The sequence below is a fragment of the Oxyura jamaicensis genome, chromosome Z (assembly GCF_011077185.1).
Source record: "Oxyura jamaicensis isolate SHBP4307 breed ruddy duck chromosome Z, BPBGC_Ojam_1.0, whole genome shotgun sequence".
Lineage (NCBI taxonomy): Eukaryota > Metazoa > Chordata > Aves > Anseriformes > Anatidae > Oxyura > Oxyura jamaicensis.
In genome coordinates, this window is record NC_048926.1 from 48,825,895 (window position 1) to 48,845,108 (window position 19,214).

The following is a 19,214-nucleotide window of genomic DNA, read 5'->3' on the forward strand; positions in this document are numbered from 1 at the left end:
CCACAAGATAGAAGGTAGTATCGGAAGAGCAAGCCAGGAGACCCTTCAGTGCCACATCCACCTCTTCCGTAGTATGAAGGTGATGAAATGCTAGGCCTTCAACGTGGTTTGAACTAGGTGGTTCTTGCTAGAGAGTCCTTTCACACTTATGTCGCCAGAAATATTCTTGAGGGAGAAGGCCTTGCTTCCTGCTCCTACCCAATTTGTCCAGGTCTCCATCCTCAGACAGTGACCCTGCCTACTTCTTTCCTTTTCATCCCTTCTGCAAGAACATCTCTCCTCCATGCACATAGGGTGAGGAAAAAATATCATTATATACTGCTTCCTTCAATGCCCAGACCAGTATATACGTACAGCAGATGTTTGCAGCATGAAGTGAAGTCTTACCCCGGCACAGCAGTGCAGCACTGCAGTTACGTTCTTTTTCCCCACTGTAACCACTTCAGTTCTGCTGTCACGTTACCCTACAGCACTTGTTTATCCACAATGAATTAAAGGTTTCAAGTACAAAAGCCTATATCATGAAAATTTGTTCAGGAGGGAGTAAAGGGAAAAAATCTATTTACAAGAAAACACATTTTAAAGCAGTATAAATAATTGTGGTATGGATCACAGGCATACTGTCTCCAAACAGTATCTATTTTAGTAAGTTACCTACTGCAAACAGGTAAGGAAGGGAAATAAAACCAACACACAAACAAAAATAGTGCCTCCTTCTTTCTACCTTTCCAACCTTCTGACCTAAACAAAGCAGCCAAAAACCCTAGGGAAGCCTGAAAAGTAAACAGTGCTTCAACCATGCTATATTTCTCTTGCCAAAACAATCACTAGATACACAGTACTGCTGATAAACTTAAAAGGTCTTGAATAACAAATATATGACATTTAATACTTATGCTTCCTTGCTATGAAAAGAATGCTGCTGCCACACCAAACAAGATTCTCCATAAATAAGAATTAAGTGTTTCTCACATCAATCAAAACTGCTTGCCTTCTTGAAACGGGGAAATATTCAATATCAGCTACAGAATTTTTCCAGACAGCCAACACGACATGCAATCTTTTTGTAACACACACAATAAAGCTGCGAGGCAAATGGCAGCAGCCACTGCCGCAGCTCTTTGGATCAGGAAGTATTGCCAGGTTCCTCCAAGACCTCTTCTGTAAACTACACTGATAAGGCTACAGAACAAGCCACAGACAGCGAACTGAATTACAAGGTTTAGCCCATGATGGGTTTAACATCAGATCCTTCCAAGTTTAAGTTTGAAAAAGTTTCCCAGCCAACTCGACCTACCCTGTTCTGTGGGGAGTCTTATTCTACAAATTTGACAGGTAAACTTAGTTAATTAAAGTTATTTCTCTTGGCAAATACCTAATTCCCTAGATGACATACATATGTATCAGATATTCAGAAGGATCATCCTGGCTGCACGTGTTGTTATGGAGAAACATGACAGACCATCACAATTTCATAATGTACAAATCCACCACTTCTTCAGGCACTGCCAGGGTCAGGAAAGCCAAGGATACAAGTATGTGCTTCACTTCAGATGCGACCACAGTCATGTTTAAACACAGTTTAAACTTTTTGCTTTGCAGGGATTGTGGCAATTTGGAAACACAAAACAGAAAGTAGCACAAGAGCTTCATTTTCTCTTAAAAACTGCTGTGGCAAATGACCAAAAAAATAGAAATAAACAGACAAAGGTTTGAAATATTAAAGAAAAGCTCAAACAAGCACACTAACTTCTGTAAAAGAGGTAAAAGTACAGATTTTTTTTCTTTGAAAGGAGATGCAGTTTTATTTAGCCGTAAACGTTTACCCCTTTTCTCCAGTTACTTTGAACTTAAAAACTTTTGCAGCCAATTTTAAACAAGAGATGGTAACAGCTCTGAAGTATATACAGGTGGCAAATGTCTTCCTGATGACCTTTACAAAACCTGTAGCTAGCATTATTTCTGTGCACAACAGAACCACTGGCAAACTACATTATTATTAACAATATAAGTTAAATTTAGTGGAATCCTCTCTGTTCAACAAAAACAAAACAAAAATAAAACTATTTAATAATATCATAATATTTCCTCTGTACAATCCTTTCCAATGGAAGGTCTGAAACTGAGTCACTGGGATTTTGCTGGAGGGCACAATCTAAATTGTTTGTAGAACTGACTTAACTAAATCAACACAAATGTAAGCAGCAACTACTTTGACTAAGCTGTCAAACTTCTGTAATGTGTTTTAAACTTCTGTAATTCAGTTTACCATTCAAAGTTTCCCCGCTTCAAATGAGATCCTATCTCCTCTAATGCCACAAAACCGTTCAGTTTTACTTTTCTGTGGCGGGGAGGGAGTATTTCCCTTTAATCTGTCGACAAAGAAATCTTGTGTATATCTGGAAACAACAACAACAAACTACACACCAATTGCTTTGTCTGGCATAACAATTTTTTTATCTAAAAGCTGAGATTAAGGTGTAAGAGGTATGCATTTAGCTAAAAGTTACAGTAGCTGTTTAACGTGCTTTTTCCATTACCATTGCCCTTCCTCAAATAAAGGGGAGCTCTTTAAATACTTAGCTTTACTTTCCCATGCAATTTCTGTAAAGAGCACAAGAGTGGCTGCATGCAACTTTTTTTTAACCTTTCTCTTTTGAGCGTGTATATGAAGACAGCAAAGAGGAAACAGGCACTTTATTCTATGCAGTTGTTACACCTGGCATTTCAGTACAGCCTTAAATCCCAACCCAGACCCAAACAGTTCCCTTATTTTTTCTACCCCTCACAAAAATACTGAGAATTCTGTAATTTGAAACCCAGGTTGCCTCCAAACATTAAGCAGGTGCCAGCCTGCTATCCCTTTGTATTTTAACAGCAAATAAATAAATACACCTGCTAGAGGAACACGTTCTTCCCAGCTTTCACCTTCAGCCCTCTTCCACTGCACAGGCTGCATACAGAACAAGGGAAGAAAAAGGTAAAAGAAAAAACTTAAAATACAAGAAATGAGTAGCACATCCCATCTACAATCAAGCTCCAGCAAATCTCACTCAAACAGTTTACAAGGATGCTGAGCCAGCTTTCCACCCCGCTCCTGTCCTGGACATGATTGCCTCTGCAGCACAGTCAGCGGATGGGAATGTGATCCTAACTTTATGCTGCCCCAGGTCAGCACGTCAGCTTTATCCGAGCACATCCAGGAATCGTAAAGTCTTCTGCTCTGCTTGCTCTGGGCTCTGATTTACAGTCAGCCTGCAGCACAGACATTGGAGACTGCATGTGGGAGGTAAGACAAAACTGGAAAAGAGAAATGAAGTAATGAAACTTGTCATGTCACCCTTTTTCATTACCGTAACTAGATGACCATGATGCAGTAACAGCACCTTCACAGCAAGGTACACTCGGTTCCTCAGTAGATTTCAATTCCCCTGGTTCTTCCAAGAGAGAAGGGATGGCTCTTGTGCTAGGTTCAGTGTGAAGGCCAGATATGGCTTCTGTTCTTTCAAGCACATCATCAGTCACTTCCCCAAAGACCTCTTTGTCTGACACTCAGCCACAGACCATTTGGCTTAAGGTATTCACTATTCAGTCTCCCTCCCAAACAAACTCTCCCTCTCTCCCAAATATGCAGCGAGAACTGTGGTTGGTGATTCACCAACCACAGCTGGGTAATTAATGAAGCTTATTGTATTCACATCAGTGGCGTTATCCCAATTCATTCAGGGCTCTCCATGCAAATAGATCAGATTGCTGCATCTTACAAATGAAAGATGCATTATTAATTTCTGTAGAAAGCATCTGCCACAATAGCTAGCCCCCTTTACAAGAGCCAATATAAATCTTGCAAATAGTCCTATGAATATATATATATACACACAGAGAGAAATATATTTAAAATAAATTAATTAAAGAACCACCGGTTCCTTAAGGGTTTTATGCATATACACTGAAAAAATAAATTCCAACTGAATTCCTTCATGCTATTTAACTTATGGCAATGAACTGTGCACTGTATCAAACATCATTATGAATTCTTCAGGAAACAGACTCTCAAGTTAAGACCCATAAAATCACAACAACAAAAAAATCAAAGATTTTTCTACTCTGTACGGGAACATACTTAGTGTTATGTTCAATACCAGAAATTCCTAAAGCCCAAACAGGATACAGTTTAAAGTAACAAACAGTAATGACACTAGCACATCTTAAGTAATTGATTTACCTATTTATTAAAAAAAGAAAAAAAAAAAGAATGAGGATTTCAATTTAAGCGTTAAAAATTAACAACAACAACAACCTAGGAAGACTAATGGGCACACAGGTTCTTCTAAATGCTATGCCAGCAGTTTAATTTGCTCATCCTCAGTTGTGGCCATTCTCTTTTGGAAAGCTGCCCTAATTCTTTTCTCCAGTGCCTTGTTGCTAGGGTTGCAGCTGCATGGCCCATTCCGTTGAAGCGCATGTCTTTGGAGGGGGGCACAAAGGGCTTCATTATCTTTTTCTCAGAGCTCGCACAGTCAGAATACAGCATTCCCCCTCTGTCCCCCACCAGAAAGTACTTGGAGAATCCCAGCCGCTCAATCACAACTATTTACATATGAACACTTGCACCAGGAATCCCATGCCCTTCCTAAATTGCAGGCGACTTCCACAGGTTGTTCCAATTCTGCCAAGGGGTCTTCAAAAGCTGGTCATTTATGATCCAGTCACCTTTACTTGTGAGTTACCATTGTTAACAAAGTTCACACTGGAGTATAACTTTGCAATTAGTAAGATGAGCAGTGATGCTAGTGACTGGTTTTCAAAAGCATGAGGAACCATCTCCTAATGTTGCCAATTTTCAAGACTTCTGTTTAGAAGTCCAGGCCTTCTTCTGGATACAGCCTTCTTCTGTGTACAGCCTCACACCAGCTTAAGACACAATACAGAAAAGGACACAACTACCAATCTAAAGCACTGTTCATTGACATTGAACTTCCTTCTCAATGATTAATTTAAATCTTTAATTGACATTTACAACTGCATTCATTCAGTGAACGTGCTAACACAGTTGCATCAGTTATAAAGATGAGGGATATGGGCACTGTTTCCATTCAGAATATTTAGTAAAACAAATAAATTTAAAATGTTAAGAAATAAAAGTCAAATTCCAAATAATTAGAAATAGACTATTTCTTGGTTTGGTTTTGGTATCCTCTTGCTTGTAAGTGCCAGTACATTTTCAGCCATTTCCTATGAAAAACGTGTTTAGCATTTGTACTGCCATAACAAAGAAAATACTCAAAAAAAAAGTGTTCATTTTTAACTCCTCTTCCTCTAGGTAAAAAATTCGTTACTGAATAGCAGAAACAGAATAGGGAAGAAAAAGAAATTAACCTACCACAAGAATTTTGAGTATCAGTATGTAACAACTGATAAAACAGATCTTTGTTGAGGCTATAGGTGAAGAAGCAGTTCACAATGGACACAGAGAAGGAAGATTACATTTAATGTAAAGCAACCCAAACCGATCATTTACATTAATAAGCATATTCAGAGAGTATACAGGGAGCAGAAGTATTTTAACATAGGATGTCAGACTGTTGCTTAGCAAGAGGTAGAAAGGAAATCATAGTTTTTCTAGGCCTGTTGTTTTCAGGTCCTACCGTAACTAAAGGGTCAGAGTAGATTTTTCACTCCATGTTACCAGGTTAGCAATTCTCTACCCGAAAGTCTGTCTCTTTACGAACAGTGGAGAAAGCATTTGGGGTTTATGCCAGTACAGAGGAACTAGAATCCCCATAAAAGGCCATAGGAATTGCAGCGCTTGCTGCCCATCAGATTACCAGAGTATCTTGACCAGGCTGTGTGCTTATTACACTCCCAGTCAACAGGTGACTAGTTCCAGATACCATCTATGACCAAGAGGCTGTTTGTTACCTGTCCCATGAGCTGCCACCTGTGATCTAACTCTGGAAAGGCCATACATAGACAGATATGCAATAATTGTGTTAACTTGGGACATATGCAGACAGTCTAGCCTATTTCCTGGTAACCTTGTGAGAAACAGGTTAGACCTTCCCTAAAATACTTCCTCTTGGTACTTCTGCTGAGGTCTTAAGCCCCGTGTGATTATTTCTGAATAGGCCCAAAGGAAGGCAGCAACAAACAGGTGTAGTTTCTGAAGAAGTTTACATTTGGAAAAAAAATGCACCACCTTTACGGTTAACTGTCTCAGTTCTGTGTCACATAATAACCTAGGGGAAAGCGAAAGGTCAGTAGGTTAATAAGGCACTGAACTATATAACTAGTATTATACTAGGACCATAACTCAAATGCTTCCAGTGCAACAGGAACTTAACTGTTCTACTAATTCAGAATTTGTGATGCCTTAACCTACAATTTATGGTCTTTCTTCTGTAGGAATACAAGATCAAAAAAGGTGCACATACCATGTTTATTTGTAATACTATTTGATACTTGATCCCACCTATTCTTTTTCCTCGCCTAATTCCACTGCTCTCTCTCCATTTGTATAGCATAGCTCCATAATTGAGGTGGTAGAACAACTGCTAAGAAGAACTTCATGTTAAAGACATACATGTGCTGGAACCAAAGAAAACAACAACCAAAGAGACAACAAAGCACTATATACTTCACGACTTCACATTAGCCAGCATACATGCAGAAGTAACTGGACAAATAAAGACATATAAGAGTCAGAGGTTGGTGGCGTTGAAATAACTGTGGTTCTTGAATATGCAGTGCAATGAATAGTGCTATCTGGTGTTTGATAAGAAAGACAGCATTGGCTTATGTCACCACTACATCTATTTCCAAATGCTTGAAATATATATATATATATATAATACATGTGTATACATATATATAATACATACACATACAAACACAAGCACTCCAGTCAATTTAGTGATTTGTGAACAAAGCTACCAGGCTTAACTTGAGACTAAGACTTCAAAACAAATGTTGATTCAACGTTCTTTGAAACGGACTGAAGGCACAGACTGTTATACAATTTAGACAGTACTGGTAAAACCAGTAATAACAATGTGTGCAGACTGGTCATCCACTCTTACTTATTAATTATAGTAATTAATAATTACCAGTACTTTCATCAGCCAAGAAGGCCAATGGTATCCTGGGGTGCATTTGGAAGAGTGTTGCCAGCAGGTCAAAGGAGGTGATCTTCCCCCTCTACTCAGTCCTACCTGGAATTCAGTGTCTTCTTCCCCGTACAATGGAGCTATGAAGATGATTAGGAGGCTGGAGCATCCCTTATGAGGAAAGGTTGAGAGAACTGGGCCAGGTTAGCCTGAAGAGAAGACTAAGGGGGGGATCTCATCAATGGATATAGATATCTTAAGAGAGGGCATCAAGAGGATGTGGCCAGACTCTTTTCAGTGGTAACCAGCAACAGGATAAGACACAACAGGCACAAAATGAAACACAGGAAGTTACGTTTGAATATGAGCCACCACCACTTTACTGTGAAGGTGCCACAACACTGAAACACGTTGCCCAGAGAGGTTGTGGAGTCTCCACCTCTGGAGATATTTACACACACGCACGATCCTGCAATGTGCTCTACGAAACCCTGCTTGGGCTGGTAGGGTTGGAACAGATGATCTCCAGAGATCCCTTCCAACTTCAACCACTTTGCAGTTGTGAGGAACAAAGAAGCAAATTTTTTGGAATTTTTGAAGGAGTTCTGAAAACAATCACCTAAAACACTTTCATCCACTTTTTGATGAATAATGTAATATCAAAAATGTAGTATCTCAAAAAATATATATATATATCTAAAATACATATATACAGCAGGACAGTAAAACAGCAAGAAGCATTACACAAGCTGTTCTGAGAAGCTAGCACTCATTTTCTGAAGTGGCTGATGTTCCTTCTTTTCAAAATTGCTTGTTTATATTGAATGTCCTCCAAATATAATCAGTTTCTGCAAAATTAGCTATTATTTCTGGATATATGTGAATGTGTTTTCCATGTAGTGGATTTTCATACGTGGAAGAAAAATGACACTGAAACAAACAAGAAAACAGTTCCACACGAGTTCCGACTGACCTATCAAGTCAGTTATAGCTGCAGCTCTACTCTACTGTAGAAGCTTCCAGTAAGTAAACACTATGTGACATCGCTGAACATACATAGAAATGAAAGTATACCAGTCTCTAGAGACCAGAACTAGCACATGTTTTTGTTATTCTTGTTATTAGCCATGTAATAAGTCAAACTTCTCTGCAGCAAAAATGTACAGCTGGGAAGTTTATGTGTATTTACAAGAGGTTACTACCCTCACCAAGGTAATTAAATAGATTAACAAAAAGCAACCAAGAGTCTCCACTACTGTAGTTAAGCATACCAAGCTCTTGGCCTTAAATGGCACTACAGTCAGTTTTTGCAATGCTAACAGCTTTTTCCAAGGCTTTAAAACCAGAAACAGAGTTTTCTGCTACAAAACCTCATGAAAGACTTCAGAACATAATGTATCCAGTACACTTTGAGTCAGAGGCCTGTTTACAGGCATCACCACTCCAAGAACAACTACTGCTACTTGAGATACATGCATCTCAAAGAGATAGGAAGACAGAAAGGTTACAGGAAAGTTTATATTGGGACTGGAGAGAAGGAGGGGAGAAGCAAGGCAGAGCAGAGTGAGCGATCATACTCTTGAAACAGGCCTGAAATTTAAATAAAAAATAAAAGAATTAGGTGGGAGCTTTGTTTCTGAACAATTTAAAAAAAAAAATTGAGAAAAAAGGAAGTAAAAGCACTTAAGATACCACAACAGACAACAGGCTGTGTTAAAAAGATTTGCTGAAAAGTATCTAAATATCCAGAGGCAAAGATAATGAAGGAGATACCAAGGAGGTAAGACAGAGCAGAAGGAAGAGGGTAACAAAACAAAGAAATCATGGCATTTACGAGAACATAATTGTTGACAAAATATTTTTCTAAACTGACTTATCTGGAGGTAATTACTGAGATTTCAAAAATAAATCATATTTTTTCTTCTGTGGCAACTCTGTTAAGAAGCTTCAATGGTCTTCCATGAGCTTGTTCGCCCTAACAGATAAATCAAGTAGTAACGTGTACATGTTAGTCTGGGGATCTGTACTTTAAAATCAGTGGGGACTACAATGACTCAGGTCACAGCGTGGCTTTTATTTACGTGTTTAATCACAGCCCATGAAAGGCAGAAAACAGTCAATATGGTAGCACCCTCATCTCTTGTGGCATTCTGAGTAAGAAGCCTTATGTTAGAAGCTTCTCAAAACATAACTGGAAGTTAAGTAGCTTGATTGTCACAAGTGCCAAATCTGCAGCAGCTTCCACTCAAAGCCTGCCAGATTTGGGAAGCAGGCACTACTCTGCTATAGATTTGTCTTGGAAGTTAAACAGCAATTCTACTTCTTGCTCCTCCCCAGTAATTAATCACCATGCTTCTCCGTGCCTCCACACCGAGCTCTGTATAAGGGAATTAACATATTTTTAGGGACATGTATGGCAAATAACCATCACCCGTGCATTCATCTCTGGGAGAAGGTACTTCAGATTTCCAACTCCCTACAGTGAAATTACCTTTCCAAACAATATTTGAAAAGCCTACTACTCTTAAAATGGGGGCTACGCTGGCATTACTATCCTCATTTTCTAATTCACTCATGTTAATTAAAAAGCAAACCAACAAACAAAAAAAAAAGTGAAGTCACAGCAACTCCCCCACTACTCTTTTCCTGCTTGAGTCAGCTCAGAAGCAACATTCCTCTTCGTTCAGTCAATAGGACTTAAGGAAACTATGGTTTCAGGCCACTCTTCTAGTTCTTCAAACTCTTGCACCAACCAGTCCATGTGTTCTGGATGTGAAATGCAGCTCAGCATTGGAACATAACTCATACCCAAGGTTAGTTGCCCCAGCTTGACTGACAGTGTAACTGTTGACAAAAGAACAGTCAGTCAAGCATAATCCAGCCAGAGAGGCACTGACCTGCTTTGCTTCAGGAATAAGAGAATTATTTGCCTGCTTACTGACTGAACGGGGAAGGAAGTGTAATAGAAAACATTCTGATGGTATCAATAACTGGAAAACAAGAAAGATGAAGAGGATTAAATAATGCTATACATTTTAATACAGAGAAGGAAAGAGACAGACATGACTATTCTTTGAATTGTCCCTGTAGAAAGAAGAAACTGAATCCTTGAAAACCACTGCAGCTAGCTCATGCTTAAGAAGGCGTGGACAGCAAGAAATTACTTTGCTCGTTATATTAAAAATAGACATCGCAAAATGGTGTCTTCTGAGAAATCTAATATTTGAATGAAGACTGTTCCAATAAGCATGTGCCAGATCAGTCTCTCCTGGACACTGGGTAGCATCCAAACTGCTCAACCAAACTGCAATAGCCCTGGGCATAAATAAACATGCAGACTAGTTATCTGCAAAACAATCTAAAAATCTAAAGCTGAGTGTCAGTGAGACTTCCAAGGCAGTATTTTGAATCTAGGTGACAAAATTCTAAATAAATGATTACTGGAACACATGTCCTTCAAGGGACAGAGCTTAAAGTGCTTTCCCAATTAAGGGAATACCCAGTAGCTGTACATAATGTTAAAAAAAAAGGATAGAAAATTAGCCATTCTACGTCCTTCAATATACTGTAGCAACTGTTGTTCCAAAAGAAGACGTCAGAGTGATATGGCTGACAGAGTATCTTCTGTGGGCAAAGATGAATCTGAGGTTAAATTAGGCCACTAGCAAATGTCTGTTCATTATTTCCTCTCTCTCTTGGCACTAGACCATTAATATAGAAAAGACTTATCCTTTTCCTTCTTTTCAAGAAAAAAGACAACAAAAATATCTCTAAATGACCATGGTCAGAAGTTACATCTGTAACTCAGGAACAAGATTTAGATAAGGTACAGGAGGCAGATCTTCGCCTAAGTTCACTTTTGCACCCAGCCTGCTCAAGGACCAGATTCTTGGAACTTCATGAGCTCTTCTGTGCCTGTGACCTACCAACTTACTACATTTTAAATTTCTCAAGTGATTTCATGCTCTAGTATACAGTTCCTTAACTATGTGATGTCTAGCAATCTAATTTGGCTATATAACACATGCACATTGTCTGGTAGCTTTTCTAAATGGATAGATATTACACACTGGAGGATAACCACAAAGCTGATGTACAGAAGACAGATAGAAAGCACTAAATCTCTGACAAAGACTATTAAAACTCCCCACGGCCTCTCTGGAGAAACAAGATGCCAGTGCTCAAGTAGTCTCATAACATTCTTCTTCAGCATGCTAACTGCAGATGGCACTTTGTGCTGAGCATTACGCAGTGCGTGGGCTCGGGGCATAAAAAACAAAGATATGATTGCAAAGTACACTGCACGTATGAAGGCAGGAAGCACACAGAGCCTTTTCAGGACGCCGTATTTCACACTGTATATAAGCTTATCCAGTTTAAGATAAACATTACCGCATATGACTGCAGTTCCAGAAAAAGAAAGAGAAATCTTAGAGAACAGAACTTCTCCATCTGTTAGAGAGATGCTTTAAATATCATTTATAAAGTACATTCTATAGCTAGTTATAAGTCTAAATATAAAACTTTGAAAACGAAAGATCTCTCAGGGCATGCACGCAGCACTTCAAGCTACAGTAACTGAACACCATGCAGGTTTACTTCCAGTTTCTAGCAGCATTTTTCTGGGGGCCTCAGGCTTTCCTTCCCTTTACCTCCCCATTAGACTACAAGAGGGCTTGCTCACAAAGCAGGACAAACCTGTATTCAGTTTAACTATCAACCAATTTTCTTGGCATACTCTCCTATACAACTTTTTGCCTAACAGTCTTTTCATATGGACAGGTGTAATGAAATTTGTCTTCCACGATAGCAAATTTCTTATTGATCAACTTTTTTTTGCTAGCCTTATTGTTTTATGGTTTCCACTGGCAAAAATCCTTCATTTCTCATGTTGCACTTTATTGTGGAAAAGCAACAGCAAAAGCTACACTGTGGACTTCAGCATTAATATTGTTCTGTATCAGCTGACTTCCTACTGTGAAATGTGAACAAAGTGTTTCAGCTCTTTAAAAAAAAGAAAACATTTTTGCCCGTGCTCCACGATTTAAAAAGCTGTATTAATTAATTACACAATCCAGCTGCTCCCCAATGATTTGGGCCCAAGTTTAAATATGACTCAGGAGGAGGACAGAAGTTACTTAAGCTAAACTGAAAAACAATAGTCCTTCATCAACATCTTATGTCCTTTTTTTTTTTTTCCTCTGTCCTTAAAGTGAACGGCACATGTCAACTTTAATTACTTGAGTGAACTAAAACTTCTCTGTTGCCATTGCTCCAACTTCATGAATCAATCGTTAAATTAATAATCATGCACAAGTGACAAAAATACAGTGGATGAACTCTAAGCAATTCCACACTTATCTTCAGGAAATGAAAACTTTACACAGAAAAGACAGCCTACAAACCAAAATTGGAAGCCATATACAACAAAACCAAGGTAATAGAAAATACTGAATTCAGACTTTGAAGACATGCAGGGTTTTCTGTGGTGTTACCCAGATGAACACTACCATGAACAGCCTGCAAGGGTTCTAGGTTAGTATTCTGGGCAGCCAAAGTGTACTGCATAAATGCTACAGAAGCTCAGAAGCTTTTTGTGCTAGAAGTGAATCGAACAATGTTTTTCTTTAAAAAAAAAAAAAAGTTGTTTGCTAAGATAAGAATATTTACCTAAAATTCACTATTGTTTTTATATTACCTCCAGATATGAAACATTTTTCCCACCTTCTCCCCTAGCCTAGTGCTCTGTATCTTTAGTGAAATAAGTGATAAGTAGCAATACCAGAATGGAAAAGGAAAATATATATATATATTTTTTTTTTTCTTTTTTCCCTCCAGATTGTTCTGAATTTACTCCAGGCAGTTTGAAAGTATTTGTTTCAGAATATCACAAGGCTAGACTAGGAAAACACTGACTGTGATGACAAGCCACAGGCCTTAATGCTTTCTCTTTCTTATGGCTGGAAATCTATCCACCCACTATATGGCCACAATCATGTGACATCAAAGACTGGATATGTGAAGATGCAAGTCCAGACACACAACTGCAGGGGCAAAGGGGGAGTTAAAGGGTTCTCAGCAGAGAAGTATCTGGGAATGGCTTTGATGCCGCACTGTCCTGCACCACTGTCTTGTTAACTGACAGTCTGAACCACAAAATAATTGAAGAAATAAATATATTGGAACCTCGGTCTTTTTTGTGTGTTTGTTTTTAGGCTGGAATGGGACATACTACAAGATGTTTACGGAGATTTTGCACTCCCCACTTTCAGTAGCTGTCGGTGAGGCAGGCCAGGAAGGCTGTGCTTCCTGACCTGTGACTGAAGCTTCCTGCAGACACTCCTGGAGCACGTACAGAAAGGGCAGCCAACAGGTTGGGAACACCCAATGCACTTCACTTGTTTCTGGCACCAGAGCACAACACAAACATTTCTGCACTCTGCAGTGCTCTTTGCTCCCTGCCTCCCCCTACTCCCTGGGGGCATCACCACTGACTCGAGTGCTACAGTCAAAGTCCTCTCCCTTCCCCGCTGAAGTCTCCCTTCCACAGCTCTCATCCACACATAAGCCTTTCTGCTGCTTGCAGTACAGCCCCTACTCTCCTTAAAATATTCCACCCCTTTTCCTTGGTCTTGCTCTTCAAACGCATCCACCATCTTTTACTTGCCCTTATTATCCCTACACCTGCCACCCAACTGCCCGCCTTCTCCCCCTTCCATCCATCTCCAACATTTTCATGTTTCATTACCTCATCTGACTACCATTTCTTCCCCTCTCTCACCCCACTCCTGACAGAATCCCAAGGACTGAGATGTCCCGTCCCCATACAATGTCCCAATTTCCCAGTGAAACTTCTTTCACGGGGTGGGTACATGAGCTTCCAGCGATGCTTCTGAGGCAAAATATCAAGAAACACCAGGGACATCTGGGGTAGGGCGCAGATCCTGCCCCACTGTAGGATGGCACCTACACTTCCAGTTCCAGATGCTAGTAATAAAACTACCTCATCACAGCCTTCTCCAGGATAAATTCATGTGCAGCCTCTTCCTTCCCCAAGCTCTCTGGCAGAAAGCTTTTGCTAGTAATAGTGAAGTCACAACTGAAAAAAGCAAGTACGCTCATAGAAAGGAAGTGCTCAACGTGAAGGATAAGCCCAAACACGTCTGGTAGTCACTCTTACTCAACATACTTCAGAGTTGTCAAACGAACTTGGGAGAAGGCAGAGAGAAAGAAGACAAGAAAAAAAAAAAAGCCCTTTAGCCATTAACAAGTATTTAAATGGAATTCAGCATACTTTGACTATTTTTAGGGTAAATCATCAAGTTTGCCACTTGAATTACATACTTTATGAATGGTGCTCAGAAACACAAAGAGCAAGTTAAAATGGAAAGACATCTATTACTTAGTACCTGAAATTAAATAGTATTTTGCATGCTTTGCTTTCAGAACAGAATTCTGCAACATGTTCCACAAGTGATAGTATCTCTTTTGGATGAAGCAGTGTATGTAACAGTTTTTGTGCTTATTTCCTAAATTAGTGTTACCCAGCAGAATGTTTCTCCAAAACTCATAGATTTTTAGACAATAGAATACGAATCAGGAAAGGAGAATACTAAAGTATAATTTACAAGCTTCAAAAAGGTGTTGTGCAGAATTAAAAAGAAATTATCAGTTATTTCAGGATTTAACTGTTCCACCAGCACTCAAGGAATCCAAATAAATATGGAGCAATCGTATCAACTACTTCAGTTAAACAGGAATAGATACAGACCAGAATTTCAGTGAAGGTAAACTCAGCTCATTAAAAACAGTGACCATTGATCTGTACTATCTAACCGCACACCAAATCAGGTATACTTGATGGGAATTAGGAAGTATAGTCAAGCTGAATGGGTCTTTCAAAACTCAGCAAACAATGACAAAGTAACATCCGATGATAAATTGCAAGTTAAATTATTATAGCCATGAAATATATCGTACATATAACACCAACATAATTATATCATCTTAGAGAAGAGTTAGGTATTGCAAACATGTTTAAGAAACTTAGTTTGAACAAAGGAATAGGAAAATGAAATTAACATAAAATAACCAGAAAATGCATACAGTATATTCATTGGTAAGAAAATTATGGAAAAAATCTAGATAAAACATATGTGGCTGCACATACCAGAAATACCAGAGTCTACTGGGGCAACAAGACAATTTAATGCTGTCAGAAATAATACGTAAAATTAATTGAGGGTCACAAAGCACCTGGACCTCCTGTCAAAGCTGGGCTGAATTAGATATGAATATTAATCAATGTTTTTATTATGAACACAAAGGAAATTTACATATCATAATTCTTCTGGACTTCTCATCAGGGGTTTATCACCAGGGAGGCACTTGAAATGCTTTTCAGAATTCATGAGAAGTGCCATGAAACCAGATCCAATCCACTTAAGGTTAAAAGCCCTACCATGCTTTGATGGTTTTGTTATCACAATGAATATTCATAGGTTTATCATCTGTGTTTAGCTCAACATTTAAAGTGAAATGTAAACTGGCAGCATTGCCTACCTGTATTTCACAAGTTCAGTTATTCTAGTCCTTATGGTAAGCAGCAAGTCATTCACTGAAGATATCCCCAATTCTAGAGAGCAGGAAAGGGGAAAAAAAAAAAAAAAACACAACAGCGTAAGTATCTGTTAGAGCTGCCAATACAGATTATTTATAACAAAGAATAACATGATTTCATGTTAGAATGAAGAAAAGAAAACAGCTATCAACAGCCAGCCCAGAGTCAGGAATTTCTTCACCTTTTTTGCTTTGGAAAGAGATGCAGGTATCATAACTAACAGAAGGCTGAAAGCTACTGAGGGCACCTTATTTGCTGCAGTTTTGGGAGAAGCATTTTCTGACTTTGGTGCTCTTTATTCTTATATTAACATATTTCCTTAAGAGTTGAGGAACTGCACACTTCATTTTTAAAACACAAATATATATGGTTATACTATATATTGTGTACATATGTACACACACTTGCATACATGTGATACGTTTTCACATACATATGCAGTAGGAGTTTAGGAAGTAACCAAGAAGCATGGGTTCAAAGGCAGTATCTGCTTAATTTTGGCTGCTTTCTTTGCTAGGGTAAAACCTTAATATTTTCAGCGGCTGGTGGAAAGGCCATAAACCAGATGTATATTCCAACAAACTCTGCGTGCAAGATTAGCTACATAAACCCTCTCACTGATCAGGCTTCAGACCACTGTCATTAGCAGGTAGTTCAGGAAATAAGTGGTTTGTACTAAGTATCTAACAAAAACACCCAACTTTTCAGTTACGCCTCATGACGTCTGTGAGGTTCAGCAAATATGTTTGTTATTAAATATGTTTAGATGTCCAAGACATCTACTAACAAGTTCGGAAGTTCTCGGCAAAAAGATGGATTACAAGAGCTGCAATCAATAACAGAGAGGAAACACAAAAAGAGCTGTCTCTGACCACCAAGAGCCTCTGCTCTAGAATCTGCTGTTGAACTATCGGAGCCAATGGATTATCTCCTGGTGCTAAACCTGTATTAGAAGCAGCAACAACAAACTAAAATCCAAAACTAAAACAGCAACAACAAAAAACAAACAAACAAAAAAAACAGCACTGCATTCAGAGATCATTCACGGGGATTCATAAACTGTCCTCTCTGTAGTTGTGAATCAAAACTGGGCTTCAAAACAGACAGAAGCAATAACAAAAGCAGAAGAAAACTCCAAACCATCCAGTTCAAATGTTAACATAAAATATGGCAGAAGTCACAGTAAAAGAAACTTTATGCATCTCCTATATTAAATGGGGATTGTGGGTGCTTTTTTTATTATTATTTTAAGTATCTTCTACACCTGAGCTTCCTGGTCCAACATCTTCCACACTAAATGACATGACATTTGCTTGCTGATTTTCAGTGGCAGCTTGTTTGTCATATTTAATCCTTTACTGCTCACAAACTGAGGCTTCTGTTTCTTCTCAGGCTGACATGCCAGATTTAAAAAGTAAAATTACATTTATTTATTTATTTACTCCATAGATTTCAGAAAGAGGGAAAATTTATGGATTCGAAACAAATCACTGAGATAGATGAGCACGGGTAAAACTTGATATAAACAAACAAAAACAGCAAGTTAAGAGAAAAATGCAGGGGAGGAAGGTAGGGAAGAGGGGAAACTTGTCTGGACAGTGTTACATGTCACAGACAGAAAGCTTTGATCACCTTTTTTGTCAGGATAGATATTTGGGTGGTCAAAAAGAATCCCAGCAGTGGGTTACTAAGGACAGTATTAGGAATTAGCTATTACTGCCTTAGTGAAAGCAATGCTTGCCTATTACATAGCCACAGAGAACTGTGTGGAAAGAACAAGAATTGTCTCCTTTCTTCAGCTAAGGAGTCAAAGAACAATTTTGGCATTACACATTGCATGTGTTTAGTTACTTCATAAGAACAAATAGGAGACAAAAATAAATTTTAGCTGATGGAACAGTAAATTTGACCAAGTATATAAAAGGTGTAGCGCAGACATATTGAGTTAACAACAGGCCCTGAAGTTTGGACATCAGGTCAGAGCAAAGCATGTGGTTGTCCAAATAGCAGCAGACACCCAGGAAAGACACTTCAGTATCATGACACTTGAGCAGTTTCCTTGACTTTGAAAGATTAAAAACTTAAACAGTTGGTAGTAATACTTCAGCTTTCACTGAACGGTTCGTATGAACCCTGAAAAAAAAAAAAAAAAAGAATAAAAATGACAAACTGAAAACTTGCCTCCATATAAACTATATTGAGAGTATCTGTCTGTAGAGTTTGGGGGATTTTTTTTCCATGCCCTTGAAAAATAAATTACCAGGATAGTCTGTTGCTCAGGGAAAAAAAAACAACAAAACAAAACAAAACAAAAACAAACAAACAAACAAAACACCACAGCTAAACAATCAGCCTGTAACACATGACATTGCACTGGTTGCCCAACAACTTTAACAAAGAAGCAAATAAAATCTGGAAAGCCAATAAGGCTGACATGCATTCTTAAAATCTTGTAACTAATTGTCATTGAAAGTTAGCTACCTTGTACCTGAAGTATATGTGGCCAATAGATGAGATAGAGGCGGGAGAACCAACTATTCAACCTCAGCTGAACATGGACCTCCTCCCTCAAACAGAATGCAACTGAACCTGAAACATGAGAAAGATTCATATCGTAAGTTTTCATATCATGTAAGTTTTACTGAGAGAAAACTGAGATAACAGTGCTTCAGCAACGCGATGCTATATGAGAGATTGTTAGTACAGAGCACACATTAATTGGCCATTAACCACATGCACAACATCCTAAAAACACGCAGACTGAGTTTCTATATAACATGTGTTTATAATTACCAATATTAAATGTAAGAGTATCTATATTTGCAAATTCTAAGAAAACCTTTCTTGACTCCTCTTTAAAAAATAATAAGAATGAAGAATATATGAATTTCACCTTCCTAAACTGTAACATTCAAAGCCCATGACCATGCTGTAAGAGCAGCATCAACAAGCAATGAAAGCTCCTCACAGAACAACTTTTAAAGTCAGTTACAAATAAAATCTGGACCACTAGTTTAAAGTTGTGTCACAGCTATTTAGAGTCCTGGATGAATGAAGCCTGTAGACTAAACCCACATCCTAATGGACAATTTAATTCACAAAACCACTTCTATAAGTGGAAGACTTCTGGCCTGGAATGCTACTAAATTAACTGGCACAGATTACCCACCAGCAGAGTGGAAAGAATGGTTGTTTGCAGGCACTGCCAAGGCACACTACTAATCAAGCTGTAACCACTGTCTTCGAAAGGTTTGGACAGCTTATTGCAGACTTACCTACATCGCTCATTCATTAAGAATGCTGGTTATAAATAACAGTTGTCTAAGTGCTAGCATCTACATGAGAACTTGAAGCTTCCTGCTTGGCTAAAGCCTTGTTTCTGGAGCTAACAATTCAGTAGGTTTCCTCTATTTCTAAATTACAGCTAAACTGCTGGCATAGCCAGTTGCCAGAAATCACTAATATTGCAAGATTCACAAGATTTTAGA

At 38.6% G+C, this 19,214-nt stretch overlaps 1 protein-coding gene across 1 annotated transcript in view; it reads right to left on the reverse strand.

The window, feature by feature from the left end:
• Positions 1-18,315, reverse strand: part of CDC42SE2 (CDC42 small effector 2) — a 66,624-nt gene extending 48,309 nt beyond the window's left edge. The window contains exons 1-2 of the mRNA XM_035310060.1: positions 18,208-18,315; positions 15,669-15,741 (exon numbers count right to left, since the gene is read on the reverse strand). The gene's annotated coding sequence lies outside the window, so the exon portion shown is untranslated. The remainder of the gene's footprint in view (positions 1-15,668; positions 15,742-18,207) is intronic.
• Positions 18,316-19,214: the final 899 nt, after the last annotated feature.